The 14242-nt window shown below is 44.3% G+C and overlaps 1 long non-coding RNA gene across 2 annotated transcripts in view; it reads right to left on the reverse strand.

Annotated features, from left to right (window-relative positions):
• Positions 1 to 3303: 3303 nt before the first annotated feature.
• LOC123651851 overlaps positions 3304 to 14242 on the reverse strand; it is a 33301-nt gene continuing 22362 nt past the window's right edge. For both annotated transcript variants that reach the window (XR_006740814.1, XR_006740816.1), the window contains one exon: positions 3304 to 3481. This is a non-coding gene — a long non-coding RNA (uncharacterized LOC123651851). The remainder of the gene's footprint in view (positions 3482 to 14242) is intronic.

Here is a 14242-nt window from a genome sequence, read left to right on the forward strand (position 1 = left end):
TCCCCAGTCAGAAAGCATACAGAAGGCAACTGGTCAATGTTTCTCTCATCTCTCTTTCTCCCTCTCTTTCTCTCTCTCTCTCTCCCCCTCTCCCTCTCCCTCTCTCCCTCTCTCCCTCTCACTAATCGTGGTTCCGTCACATCCACAATGACTGGAAGTTCAACCAACCAGAAGTCAGTCCTGCAGTCAGTGCTGGGTTGCCATAGTAACATAACACTGATTGCTGATGGGGCTGTAAATCAGGCCCAGAGAGAGGCCTGAAGAGAGAAGCAGGGTCTAATCCATAGCCTCTGTGGCAGCTGTTGATCAGCACTTACCTCTCTCTCCAGGCCTCCTCCAGGGCTGCTGATCAGCCCTACCTTTCTGATCAGACCCTGTTGATAGGCCCAAAGATGCTGACTGGCATAGAAACCAACCAATCAGAACCACATATGGGTGAAGTGTAAGGAGCCAATGGCTACCTAGAAGGTGGAGCCTTTGACGATGACTGGCATAGAAACCAACCAATCAAAACCAAATTGGCCAGCAGAAGAAGGCAATTGGGAGTGAGAACAGGCCTGCAGGGAACAGCAGTTGGAGGCAAAGTCAGGCTGGCAGGGGAGGGCCATTGGGGATGAGATCAGGCCAGTAAGGGAGGGCAGTTGGGGATGATTGGGCCAGCAGGGGAGAGCAGTTAGGTGTTAATCAGGCCATGAGGGGAGCAGTTAGGGGGTGATCAGGCTGGCAGGCAGAAGTGGTTAGGGACAATCAGGCAAGCAGGCAGGTGAGCAGTTAGGAGCCAGCAGTTCTGGATTGTGAGAGGGATGTATCCCAGTTTACACAGGGATTGGACCCAAACCAGCAGTCAGTCATCCCCATGGGGTTCCAGATTGGAGAGGGTACAGGCTGGGCTGAGAGATGCAAACCCACCCCACCACCCATGCATGAATTTTGTGCTCTGGGATTCTAGTAAAATATAAAAGAACTACTGGTCTTAGCCATAAATTCTCAGGTGGGATTATATCATCCCCAATGAGGCAAAAATTGGTTCTTAGGATACAAAAAAAAAAAAAAATCTTATCTTTTTATGTGTAAAGCATAGATATACATATAATACACAAACAGATATGCAGTATACTGTGGTAATAAAATTTATAAATGGAGGCAATTAAGGAAGAAAATAAAACACTCTAAAAATGTTCCTGGAATAATAATGAAAAAAGAGTGAGAAACACTGCACAGGCAATTCATCTTTTGTAGGGTGTTGTCAACTGAATAAACGCATATGTTACTAAATACCTAGTAATAATAATATCTTCCAAGCTCTGTGCTAAGCCCTGTGCCCATTCACTCAGGGAAGCCATTGCTTCTGTAACCAGTTTACAGTGCGAGCTTTGAGGTCTTGACAGCCCTGGGAAGACAGAGCCAGGACTCCAAGGCAAATCTATGTGACTACAAAGAGCTCCTGTGACCTACTTAGTCATGGAGCCCTTTCCACTTGCTCACTCATATCCAGGACTTTCCTTGAGGCACACTGTGGTTTTAGGACTTTGAGATGATAACAACGGCTGATAATTATGGACTGACTTCTCTTAGCTAGGTACCGGTGTTAACTCATGCCCTACTCCTAGCAACCCTATAAGATATATTCTATTACTGTTGCCTTTCTATAGATGAGGGAACTAAGACCCATAGAGGCTTTGTCACTTGCTCAAGGTCACACCACCAACAGGCAGAGCTGGGACTTGAATCCTGGCAGTGTGGATCCAGAGCCCATAGCATGGCCACCTCCCTGCCATCCCCACAGCTTCTTTCTTTACAGGCACTCAAGGATCCAGAGGACTTCGGAATTTCTCAAAATAATGTCACCTCATTGTAGCTCTTGTCTTCCCATGGTGGGGAGTGTTCGTGTCCTGTCTGTCCATCCACACCCTGTTCAGGAAAGCAGGGAAGGCCAGAAAGTGGTAAGGAAATGTAGAAAGGCAGGTTGGACAGATGGGAGGAAAAACAAAGGAGACGAAATGAGTGAGGGCACGGGGCAGAGGGGTGGAGAATGGGGAGAAGGGAAGCCTGGAATGAATGGAAAGAAAATACAAGAAAGGAAGTTAGGACTAGGAGCAGGAGCTCAGATACTGGGAAGAGAAGGGAGGACAGAAGAGGGAGCAGCAAGGCTGAGCTATTTTTAAGAATCTGAGTGTCACTGATTTGCATATTTAGCATCTCTTTGCATATTGAGGTCAGAAGGTCCCAACTCCTCATGTGAGAAGGAATAGGAATTCATTAGTGCAGCTTTCTAGAAGACTGTTCAAGTACACTTGCTGGGCTCTTTTCTAATGAAGGAAAAGGCAGTAGAGGGGAAGATCTGATCCATCGTCCTGCAAGGGTGTCACATTGCTAAAGGTGGGATCATTGAATCCTGAGTGAATGCCAGCAGGATACCCACACTGTTCCCACTCATGGCATTTCCCTTGGCAGGTGGTATGTCAGATTCCCCAACCACAAAAGGAAGGGAACTGGGCAGCGAGCTCTCGAAGAAGCCTGATCGAGTTAATTCATAGAAAGAGCTCAAACCTCAAAAGAGGATGGAGTCAAAGGAAGTTAAAGGAAAATGGTTGACAAGGCATCTCAGATACCAAACTCTATGTCCTGAATTTTTGGGTGCAAAAAAATAAAGGAAAGAGAAAAGGAAGGGAGGGAGAGAAGGAGACTGGGAGAGAGAGAAGGAAGGAGGAAGGAAGGTTGGCTTCCAAACTTACATGTTTTTTGCTTGCATTATCCTCAAGCTGCCATATGAAGTAGATACACAGAGAATCCCAATTTGTAGATTGGAAAACAGGCTTGACTTGCCTGTTATTTGCTCACAGTATTAGCGCAGGCCTGTGATTTGAACCCAGGACTATGACATTATACTGACCCACCAAGCATACAAGGACAAGCAATCAAGGGGAGTTTGGGCACATGGGATAAGAACCAGAATAAGAGAAGCCTCTCATGACCCAAATTGTCTCTCCCCCTTTCTCTCCAGTCTCTTCCCCTATGCATCTTTTCTGTTAGCTCAGAGCAAACCAGTTTGGAGAGTCACTTAGGGCTCCCCGGTGCCCCCCAAACCTTTTGGCTTACATGCCAATTTGCTTTGTCACAATAAGAACTCTGACCCCAACTCGGTATTTCAAGTCCCACCACAACTAACCTATTTAGTTTCAGTGTCACTAAGTTCCAGTGCTCCACAGACAAGATGCAGTGCACACAGCGCAGCCTCTGAACTGCTCCCCTTGGAAGGCCCCTGAGATGTCCATGCCTGGTCCATTGAGGTGTGGCCTGGAGAAACAAGAGCAGGGAGCACAAACAGAAAATTTAGATGCCAGGGCTTACCAGGATGAGTAGAAGGGATGCAATGCGGAGCAATGATTGGCTTCTCCAGGAGGTCACTCTCAAAGATGGTGACCTCTGTTCAGGGCAGTCTTTGCTAAAAGGTGATTATAGTGTCCATACTCAAGCTGAGCTAAAAGAGAGAGTAGGCAGAAAGGACAAAAGAACCTTGACAGAAGGACTAGGTGACTGCCCACATGGGAAAACGGGAAGAACACTCTAGAGCCCTCACCGGAAAATATCTCCTCTGCCTGCCCACCTAGTGCCTGGAGATCTGCCATTAAAGATCCCTGTGGAACCTCATTCAAATCATGCAACCTCCCTCTGCAGGAAAAGCATAAAGGGCAGCCCTAGACACTTTGCTCTGATGAGTGGCTAGGAAGGGCTATTAGGTGATTGTGGGCATGCACGTGAGTGTTGGCAGTAACTGCTAGTTGTCTCCCCAGTGTCCATTCTCCCCTTCTCCTAAACAGCTGTCTTATCTGGGCACATGGCCACCCAGCTAAAAACCAGCTTGCCCAATCTTCCTTGCAGCTAGTTGTGAGTTGAGGCCAACACAATGAGAACAGAAGCAATAGTCACATTCTTGAAGGGAAACTGCAAGCTTTGCCTTCTCTCCACTCCTGCTTACTGGTGGGATTCGTGTAGGAGATGAGCTGAATCAGCCACCTAAGGCTTAACAATGGACATGCATTTTGTGGATGGCAGAGCAACAAGACACAAAGTGTCAGGTCCCCAGAGCTGTAAGACCCTCCTGTCAGCACTGATTGCTGGTGCTTGCATTGTTAGATGGATGATATAAAAATTCCTGGCCAGGCAGTATTATTAGCAAGGAAAGACCTGGGCCAGGTGACAGCTCTGACCCCAGCTCAGAATACAATGTTCAAAAGCACCTGCTACCTCTGCTAGGGAGACTTTATTTTCTGATCCCCAAATCTGGACCCATTGTTAAGCAAGGATTTGAAGGCCTCTTTGGGGAACAAGAAGCATACTAGGAGATATAGTCTGCATGATAAAATGACAGTATTTGTGGAATGTTTCAAACAAAGACAAGAACACTGTGACTTAGATGCTGAGTTACACACACCAAAAAAAAATAAAAATAAAAATAAAAAAATAAAAATAAAAAGATGTGCAATATTTTATTTAGGAGATGCTCATAATCCCAATTCTTCCATTTGTCTTTCACCCCACCACCTAACACATTGAAGGTACTTATCTGGACCATAAAAGTATTAAAGTTTACAACCTCCAGTGTAAACGAATCAAAGTAGAAAACGTCCCCAAAGGAGAGGCTAGGCTACAAGAACTCCAGCGTAGACTTGACCATGAATTGTCCAGCTCAGTCTACAATGACAGATTCTCCAACCATCTCCATGTCTCCCCCTCAAAGACTAAATATGTAAAGCACCAAGGAAAGAGTGTCTCTTTGGCTGCAGTCAGACATATGCACACCCCTGGCTTTTTCTAAGAGCAGAGAATGGATAACTGGACCTCCTTAGTTTCCCTGGGAAAGAAGGTGAACCCTGGGAATCAATAGCCCATCAAAACCCACACACATGGTGATGGAGGGGTTACTGTGCTATGAAGACTGGGGGCATGGTCTTGGGAAAAGCCGCAGGTGGTCCAGGAAATGAAAATAAACCCTCTATTTTAAGCCACCTCACCCCCTCAAGAAATAAAAGTGAAATCAAATAAAACAAGAGATGAAAAATGAAACCCCGGAGAGAAGCCCTGGAGCCAAGCAAATGCCTTTCCCACAGAGATATGATCACCAATGGCCTAATCTGATTTTCTAGCAATGCCTGTGAGTCAGTAAATGAGGAGGGGTTGGCATTGTTAGGACACAGGTCACGGGAGAACATCCTCAGGGTATGACCTCTGGAGGAAAGCCTTGAAAGAGGGGGTTGTGGTAAATCCCCACATGTCAAAGCCAAGGCAGGAATGGTCTGTTAAGGGAACAGAACTGGGTACAGTGGTCTGTTCTAGCTATTTTCCCAAACTATACACTCTCTGGCAAGATTCCACAGTGCCCTGTCTCCACCTGGACCTCGTAGGTTATGTCAAGAAGTGTAGTTTATCTTACTATACACCCGAATGCCACTCAGTTGTTCCTGCAGACAGAGGGACCATGTTTCCTGTCAGTACCATCTGGCCACCTGCTATGCTTCTCAGTAATGCCTCCTAAAAATACCCTTCTCCAGTATCCCCTGTGAATTTAACAAAATAAAGAGAAAAAGCAGAGTTAATCTGCTCAGATTGGCTTTCCATCGAGGGAGACTTTTGTAATGTGAGATAGGGTGGGAAAGCAGAAGCTTTGGAGACAGATTTGGATTAGAATAAAAATAAGTATTTTTATCATTATAGCTAAAATGTATTATTAGCATGTGCTGGCCACTGTTACCGTTACCTTGTATGGACTACCTCATTTAATATTCTCAGTAACATTCTGAGTTAAGGATCAGTATGATCTCCATTTTGCAGATAAGGAGGCTGACACATAAGAAATTTCAGCAAGAAAATGGCAGATTTGGTCTGATTCCAGAATCAAACTTGCAACCATTCTGCAAAGTCGCCTCTGAGTGAATGTTAGTGCCTTCCCCCTCTCTCAGATTCTCAGTTCAGACAGACTGGAGCATGAGGCAACTGGACAGGTGGGGAAGGAAAGAAAGATAAAATTTGAGAGGATAAAGGGATGGGAAACCAACAGCCTAGTTGTCCTAAGGACAATCAAACGACATGCAGCATGTGGTCAGGGGGCAGTCTAGGCAGCCACTATGAAGACCCTATGAGGCAGCAGACACTTCTCCAAACTATGCAGCTCCAAATCTTCAGGGAGGCAAGCTGTCAGGGAAATCAAGAAAGACTCCAACCCCAGAATACAAAGAAAGAGAGAAGGAGGGAAGGAAGGAAAGAGGGGAAGAAGGAAAGAAGGGGAAGGGAAGGAAGAAAATTAATAGGTGATAGATAAATAGATATGCTAGATATTGATTGGTAGATAAATAATAACTAGATGGATAATTAATAAGTCATGATAGATAATAGATGACAAATGTATAGATACTAAATAAATTATAGCTAGGTAAATAATAAATAAGAGATAATTATAATAATAATAAATAATAAATAATAAATAAATAATAAATAATAAATAAGAGATAAATGGATGGATAGATAGATAGATAGATAGATAGATGATAGATAGATATTGGATCAGCATGCTATATTAGATGCTTAGCCAGAGAGACACATCCATCTATAAGGTATGAGTAGGTGGACATGTGGATGACATGGGCTGATATAGTATTACTATGTACCAGACCCCTGGCAGAGTGTGGACTGAGGCTGTTGATATGCCTGACCTGGTCAGGGTGACTTCTGAAACTTGGTCTGGGCCTAGTCTCCTGACAGATACATGGTGACTCCAGTCAAGGAGGGCTTAGCTAGTGTGAAAATCTACTTTCCCGCTCCTTATCACTTCTGTGTTCAGTGTGTGGCTCCAGTCACTTCTCTGGGCTTCAGGTCATCATTGCTGTCATCATTCACACTTACTGAGCATTCACTCTGTGCGTGCTTCAAAATGTCTCACCTCTGTTTTTCATTAAACTATCACAACAGGCATATGCCCTTTTAGGTTCTCGGGCTGCCTTGTTCCACTGTCCATCTCTCTCCCTACCACAGCATCCTTGGAGGGCACACGGTTCAGAAAGGAAGGAGAAAAAAATGGCCCAACCTCCTTCAGCCTTTAAAAAAAGTGAGAAATTAACTTTCATTGTGTTGAGTCACTTCGGATTAAGGATTAATTTGATATGTCAGCTTTGCCTGACTAATACACTACTCATAGCCTCATAGGTTTGTTATGGGAAATGAATTTATGCATGTAAAGGATTTGTAATCTTTTTTTAGAAAATCTCATTGAATATTTTATGAATAAAAGTCAGTAAGTTGCTTATGGGTGGGTTTTGAAGATTGACGTGTGGGTTAAATGACTGCTGGAACCTGGCTGTCAGTGAGCTTTTAGTGAATGTGATTTTCTTTGCTATCAATTTGTACCATGCCATTGCTACTATTACCATTAAATAAGGCAGACACAGCACTTTCTACTCTTAAGGCAATAATGCTGGTTGGAAAGAAAAATCCATCTATCATGGAACCAACCTCCATGGAGCTGCTGAACTCTAAGAGTGAGCTGTGTGGGTCTTTGAGTGAATACAAATGTGAGTAAACAAATGCAAACACTAACAAAGGGTATGAATAAACACTTCCAGAAGCATAAGTAAAGTCAGAGAGGTATGATTTCAATCAGTGGATCCCTGCCTTCTTGTTTCTCCTTTCTTTTCTTTTTTCCTTTCTTAATATATTTTTATTGATTTCAGAGAGGAAAGGAGAGGGAGAGAGAAAGAGAGATTAAAACATCAATGAGGCCCTGGCAGGTTTGGCTCAGTGGATAGAGCAACGGCCTGCGGACTCAGGGGTGCCAGTTTCAATTCTGGTGAAGGGCATGTACCTTGGTTGCAGGCACATCCCTGGTGTTGTGCGGGGGGGGGAAGTACAGAATGCAGCTGATTGATGTTTCTCTTTCATCAATGTTTCTGGCTTTCTATCCCTCTCCTTTCCTCTCTGTAATAAAAAAAAAAGAAACAAATAAAATATATTAAAGAAAGAAAGAAACATCAATGAGGAAAGAGAATCACTGATTGGCTGCTTCTTGAATGTCCCATAATAGGGCTTGAGCCCGCAACCCCAGGCACGTGCCCTTGACCAGAATCAAACCTGGAACCCTTTAGTCTGCAGGCTGATGCTCTATCTGCTGAGCCAAACCAGCTTGGGCTTGTTTCTCCTTTCTTCATCATTCTGGGATCAAACAATCACTTGGATATAAATCTGAATTTATTGCTCAGTGCATTGACTGAAAGACCCTCCTTCTATCCTATGAGTTGGATACCATCTTCTTTTTTTTTTTTTTTTTTTTTTTTTTTTTTACTTAACAACTATAGCAATGGACCAGTGTGGCCAACATGCATGTTGAAATTTCATTCCATAGTCTTACTAATTTAGAGGATATGTAATCTTGTCTGATGTGTAGCAAGCTATTTTAATATCATTCTTAGATGACAGAATGCTGGCACTGATCCCCGGAGGATGTGTCTTACAGGTGTTGACACTTAGTGCCCCAGTATAACATCCAGTCAGCTCCTATTCATAACAGCACAGAGCTGGGGCTGGAAGTGCTCGTGTTTGCAAAGGGCTTTGTTGGTTTTTTAAAGAATTATACAATAACCTCCAGCTCTCAGAGTTGTAAAGGATCTTAAAGGTCATCTTATCTATCCCTTACCTCAGGTTTAACTCGGTTTTCCAATCTTTCTACTGTGGGGTCCTTTAGCCTCATCTGCACCCCCAGAGAGCCCACCCAACAGCTCTCACTGCCAGGAAGTTTTCCTTATTCCTGCCTGATTCTATATCCAGTAGCCCCAGCCATGGCCAGTACACCCACCCAGCCCATCCAATAGCCCGAAGACCATTCGTGCAACTCATTCAGCAAACAGTTATTGAGCCCTACTATGTGCCTCTCTGAGCTTCAAAGCCTCTATAAAATCAGAGTAACAACATCACCTAATTTGCTGAGTTGTTGGGAGCATTGAATAAGGCGATATATACAGGGAGCATATCACAGAGTCTGGCATATAGCAAGTGGTCAACAGACATTAGTTTTAATTGTCATTGTGTAGTTGCAACATATTAGGGAAAAAATAGAAGTTGAGTCCATATTTGCAAGTCTGATAAGCGCTGTGAAATAGAAAGGATGGGGTGCCACGGAAACACTGAGTGAATTTGAATTGGGTCTCATTATTCAATAGGAAGAGAAATGCAGTGGGTTACCAGAGGACCCTGAGAAAGGCCTGGGAATCCAAGCTGAGAAGCCACAGTAAAGAACTTAGTGGGTCCCCCTTGAAAGGTGCCAACCACATACGGTGGGACAGCTGTTTTGTGGGTGGCAGCAGAATGAGTTTGGCAGCAGCACAACCAGGGGAGTGAGAGCAGCTCAGGATTCAGTGCAAAAGGTGACCCAGGAACAGGATGTGATGGTTTCTGGGATCTACTATGTGACACAGGGCAGTCCTAGCAGCTTAAAGGAATGAGGCAGTACAAGCACAAGAGAAAACAGATGTGTCTTTTTTCTCAGTCACCCAGTCCCCTGGCAAGGAAGTTCTCACAGTTGCCCAGCACAGGGCAATTCAGGAGAGAGGAACCAGGCCCCATGGGTGTGTTGCAAATTGGGCTTCTGCTTATGAACCACTGCTTCCCCTCATGCTAATGGAGGAGGGGGCGTTGGGAACAGAAGGAGGGGCTGGTGTCAGTCTCCTCACCACATGGCCCAGCCTCACTATGATGTCAGACCAGCCAAATGGAGCACACACTTTGTTTTTATTGTTGCTGCTTTGGCTGTTGTTGTTGTTGCTGATGTTATTGTTGTTGCTACTGCTATTATTGTTGTTGCTGCTACTGCTGTTGTTGTAATTGTTGCTGTTGTAATTGTGGCTATTGTTGTGGCTGCTGTGGCTATTGCTGTTCATTACTGTTGTTATTTTTGCTGCTGTTGCTGTTGCTGCTGCTGGTACTGTTGCTGCTCTTGTTGCTGTTGCTGCCCCTATTGTTGTTTGACTACATCTTCTCTCACTGCATCTTTTTTCCTAAGCAGTGCTGAGGAGGAAGGCTCTGTCTCCTCCCTGTGCCTGCTGCTTGCCTGCTGTTTCACTGATTGCCCTTCAAATTTTCAAGCAGTAGCTGTGATGTGACCACGGAGGGCAGGCAGCCCTGCAGTGGGCGGAGGCAGCTCCTCCTCTGAGTCACAGGGATATTCCCCACCCCCGCTTAATTGTCAATAAAACAGCAAGCACAAGTCTCCCTGAGAGCCAGAGAAGAACCCCACTAGATCCTGTTGAAAGTAGTTTAGGTGTGTGTGTGTGTGTGTGTGTGTGTGTGTGTGTGTTTCTGTTTAGGGTCTTATTTTTATAATCACGAGGAAGAGATTCTTTTCCCCTTTCAGGAGCTAAATTGTTAAGTGGAGGTGCCCTGCACCGCAGCAGTAAGAACCCTGAAGAGGTCAGGAAGGCGGTAGCAGAGAGGGTGACGGAGGAAGTCTGCCCATTGAGTCACACGGACTGTTCGCTGACACCGCTTTCCAGTTGACAGCTCTATTCAGCATTCAGGCTCAGGGCCAGGCCCCAGTGAGCCAACTACAGTAACAGACACTGACAGTCTCCATCAGGTGACCAGCATGGCTCAGTGCCTCCACCAGCAGAGTAGAGTCATGGGGAAAGCCACAGCCTGAGTGTGATTCCTGACTACATTCTGAATATTCTGAGTGATCTTTAGGGAGTCATGGCACCTCTCTGAGCCTCAGCTTTCTCATCTGCAAATTGGAGCCAATGTTAACCTGATAGGATTCCAGGGAAGATTAAATAAGATGAACATATTTAAAGAGCTAAACATGTGCCAAGCCTATCATAAGCACTCCAAGCTAGCAGCTATTAAAATCTATAACTATCATGAACATGAGGCTGGTTGCACAAAGCTTGTGCCTTCAAAAGGAAACAAGGATTCAGCCAGTGTAGCTCAGTGGTTTGATGTCAACCTATAAACCAGGACATCATGGTTCAATTCCCCATCAAGGCATATGCCTAGGTAGCAGGCTCAATCCTCAGCAGGGGGTGTGCAGGAGGCAGCCATGTAATGATTCTTTCTCATCATTGATGTTTCTATCACTCTCTCTATCTCCCTCTCTGAAATCAATAAAAATTTAAAAAACAAAAAGGGCCTAGGTATATGTCACTCTCTGCAGTGTGCTGACTCAGCGCCTAGAATTCTGAAGACACTTTTGGGGAAAATGGCAAAAGATTCAGCTTTGTCTTTCTTCATGTTATTGGTTCCTTAGATTTAAAACTCCTTCTTCAGGTCACTTTTTATTCCCTTTATCACAACAGTATCAAAGACTGGTAAGGACCCCACATAGGTGATCTGGCAGATGCCCTTGCTTTCCAATGGAGCAGAGGATGTGGGAGTAAAGCTTGCAGGGGGGGAGGGGGAGTGGAGAAGGGAGGGAATGTCCCTGCAAATGTTCTTAAAGACCCTGTGGAGAGAGCACACAGCATCTCAGCTGACATTTGCAAACAGAGCTAAATTGAGAGCTGTCACCTTCTCCAGCAAGGTCAAAAGAGTCATGCCTATTAACCTGGAGAGGTGGGAATCACAGGCGGCAAATAAAATCGCACTGCCACTTGAAAACCTGCCAACTGCTACATTCAGGGTAAAAATAATTGAAAAAGTAAGTCATGTGTGAATCAGATGCTCTGGCATGAGTGGAGGTTTGGAATGCTGGCATAGAGTTCTCCTCTTCCTGAGCTCTCTCCTGCCCTGGCTTCCAGGGCATGGTTTCTGCCCAGTGCTCTTCTGCTGGCCAGCCAGCCCTGTCCCCTTCCCTGCTTCTCATTCCCATCCCATGCCCTAGGGCTGGGTCCTCTGTCATTGGTCCTTCTCCCCTTGAATATTGCATTCCCGAGGGTTTATCCTTTATAGGACTTATCTCCCCCCTCCCCAGCCTCACTGATGATTCCCACCAAGCTAGTACTCTAACCTAGAGCCCTCCCTGCCCCAGGCTTCCCATGGCTCACAGGCCAGTTTTTCTTGGATACTCCTGAGTAAGCCACTCGTGCACTGGTTTATTCCATCAGCAAATATTCAGTATCTGTTACATGCCAGGCACTGGACTCAATGATGGATCTGGAGAAGTAAAACACATCCTGTTGGGCATTCTATTGCAAAATTGTTTTTTTTTAAATTTAAAGAAATTTTTTAACAATTAAAAATTGTCAAAAATTGAAGAATAAAACATGGCCCAACATAGACAAATCAAGGGTAGAGGGAAGAAAAAAATCTACTTTTTATAAAAAACACTCTGAGCTGATGATGTTGATGGTAAAACTTGAAGGTGAGGGAGAGCCAGGTGTGCAAATGGAGAGATCATTCTAGAAAGATGAGCTAGCATGAGAAAGGCTCTCCACAAGTTCTTTACAAGATCATTTGATTTGTGCGGAGAGCATGAAATGGAGAGACTCCAATTCACTGATTATCAAGCAGAAGTTAAAAGCAGACAGACTATGATTTCTTTTTTTCTTAATGCTTTAACCAGACATCCAAATAATACTAAATTCTCCCAACCCTGACATTTATCACCAGCCCTTCCCTGGGAGGTCTGTAATTGGGAAAATAATGAGAAGAAAGTTATTTTGTAATTACCCAGCATGAATTATAACTCTGAGAGGCTATTTCCAGGGGTGCTTAGTGTAATTTAGTTGGTCATTATGGGAGTCTAATTTACTATGATATTTAGTAGTTCACAGAAGCTCAAAATAACAGATTTACATCCTGGCACTCCTCGCCCTCTGACTGTGGATGCTAAACTCGACTGCCTTCTCTGTGGTATTGGAATAATAATTCTGCTTTACGCAGTTCCCAAGGGAGCTGGGAGATTCAGATAAGGCAATGAATGTAGAAATGCTTTGCAAGCTGCAAAGCACTGTTCTCCAAAGGCCTCATTCTTCATGACTCACATTGAGGTTGGAGAACCACCTTTTGGTTGCAACTGACAAAAGAAAAACTAACTCAAACTGGTATATGGAAGGAAAATGTACCGACCACAATAACAAAAGAGCTAGGGTTTACTAGCTTTAGTTATGGTTTGATCCCATCTGTACCAAGATCTCTTTCCATCAGCTGTCTCTTCTCCATGAGATTTCTTCTTAGGCTCTTCATGGTGGCTGATGATTGCCTTCAACCTATAACCTCCCAGGTTCAAATTCAGCAGGAAAAAGCCAATGCCTCTCTCAGTGACTCAAGGAAAGCCCTGAACCTGATTCTCTCTGACCCTACTCAGGTTATGGGACCATCCCTGCACTGACCATTGTGTCCAAGGAATAAAGAGCCTTGAGGAGCCTTATCTGAGTCATATGCTCAATTCTCAAGCAAGAAGCACATGAACCAAAAATAGGGGATGGATAGATTCCTAGAGACACCAAGAAAAAGATGAAAGGTAGTTAGACAGCAAAACAGCAGCAGATGTCCACTGTACTTCATATCTTAAATCCTTTCACAGGAATTTCCCAGGTCAGTCTTCAGGGTCTCAGGGTTGTGGTAACTAAAGGCAGACTAGAGATAGGAACCTACCCCTGCTTAAGAATAAAGTCCTACAGAAACTCACGGTGCCGAGCTTTCTAAGTCCACATAGTCCAGCTTGTTCTCCAGCATCTCATCTTTCTGTTCAGATCTGGTCTACCTCTTCCCATCCCAGCCTAGGTCCTTCCAGGTTTCTGAGGACCTATATTGTGAGCTTTGTTCCTTTCTCCTTTAAGTTGTGACTCCTTCCATTAAGCAATATACCTGTATTCTAGCCCTGGATTCTCTCCTGCTCCACAGCATTTGTTTTGCTTGTTTGTTTGTTTGCTTGCTTGTTTCAGGTATTAGAACGTATAAAAGATGCATTGGAGAGTACCAAGACATGTTAACTGCTTGGGGGGATTTGGGAGATGACCGGGAGGAAGGGGTGAAAGAGAAAGCATCACAAAGGACAATTGAACTGAGTCTTAAGTAATGATTAAGAATTTGCTAGAATAAGATGAAAGAAGGTCATTCCAGGCATGAATCATTGCATCCAAAAGTATTTTGATCTCTTTGCAGAAAAAAAAAAAAAAATCTTTTCTCAACCCAGAAGTTGTAAATCAGCAGCCTGCAGACAGATCAGGCTGACAGATGTGTTATATTTGGCCCACACTGTGTTTTGTGAATCGAAATTAGTTGCCAACATTTAAAAATGGTGAGATTTTACATAAGGATCTGT

Source organism: Pipistrellus kuhlii, unplaced genomic scaffold, assembly GCF_014108245.1.
Source record: "Pipistrellus kuhlii isolate mPipKuh1 unplaced genomic scaffold, mPipKuh1.p scaffold_m20_p_9, whole genome shotgun sequence".
Classification (NCBI taxonomy): Eukaryota; Metazoa; Chordata; class Mammalia; order Chiroptera; family Vespertilionidae; genus Pipistrellus; species Pipistrellus kuhlii.